This window comes from Octodon degus, unplaced genomic scaffold (genome assembly GCF_000260255.1).
Source record: "Octodon degus isolate 3935 unplaced genomic scaffold, OctDeg1.0 scaffold00099, whole genome shotgun sequence".
Lineage (NCBI taxonomy): Eukaryota > Metazoa > Chordata > Mammalia > Rodentia > Octodontidae > Octodon > Octodon degus.
In genome coordinates this window covers 6,410,721-6,411,991 of record NW_004524675.1, presented here as the reverse complement: position 1 = coordinate 6,411,991, position 1,271 = coordinate 6,410,721, and positions in this window count along the sequence as shown.

Below are 1,271 nucleotides of genomic sequence, written 5' to 3'. Positions count from 1 at the left end.
CAGTTAAGCTCAATCATTTATTACAATGTGTAAATGAAATATATTCCTAGCTACAAAAGAAACTGGACAGATAAAACTTTAAAAATCCATGTGTATGATTTTTACAAAAGCCATCCATAAAAATGAAAGATATTTTAGTGCACAAAGAAGATAAAGCAATTTGACGTCTATGTGTTCCTAATAACATAGCTTTAAAACATGAAGGAACGTGTGGCAGAATCCCAAAGAAAAAATTGGATCATCATATTAACTAGAGATGTTAACAGATGTCTAGTAATTGTAAAACTGACAAAACAAACAAATCAGTAAACACATTACTGGAGCAATACAATTAATTAACAAGCCTAGTGCAATAAACATGACTAGATCATTATCTAGAGACTACAATTTCACTTGAAGGACATGCAAAATATTTATGAAATTTGGCCGCATGCTGGACCATACAGAAGCTGTCAACAAATTTTTTGAGACTAACCTAAATACAGAACACCTGCTCTGACTAAAATAATTCACAACAACTCAATGAAGAAACCATAATGAAAACATTTAATATATAAAACAGATATAATGTTCAGATTTGTGAAACCCTAATAAGCAAGAGCCAAAGTGAACTTTACAAAATTTAAAGTTACTAGGAAATACCGAATATGAGATGTGTCAAACTTCCAATGTTTGGTGAAGTCCAGAAATATCAAAACCTAAATAAAATAGAAAGATAGCAATAAAAATAGGGGGTCAAATTATTTGAAATAGAAAGGAAATGTAGAATGAAGAGTATCTACAGTCACAACTTAATTCTTTGAAAAATTAAAAATTTGACAAATATGAGAATAAAAATAAATTGGTTGAGTTTTAATCCAGTACAGTTTTTACAAAATTTTTGTATTAATTTTATTGAGAAAAAACTGCAATGTGACAGCTTCAAAACAGATTGGTAGGAGAGTTACAATAATTAATACATTGCATATTGTTGTCTTTGTAGTAGTCATTCATATCTCAAGATGCAGACATGATATCCTGTCCAATCACTATTAGCACAGACCTTTCTTCTTATTGAATTAGGAGAAAGTGGCTATCTATCCTAATTATTTTGTATATACAGATACAAAGTTGTCCTTCATTTATTTATTTATTTTTAATTTTTTTTAATTTAGTACCAGGGATTGAACTCAGGCCCTTGCAGACCCTTATCAGACCTTATTCTACTGAGCTATCTCGCCAGCCCCATTGTCCTTCATTTATATCACCTTTTTTTCTTTAGTTTTGTCAGA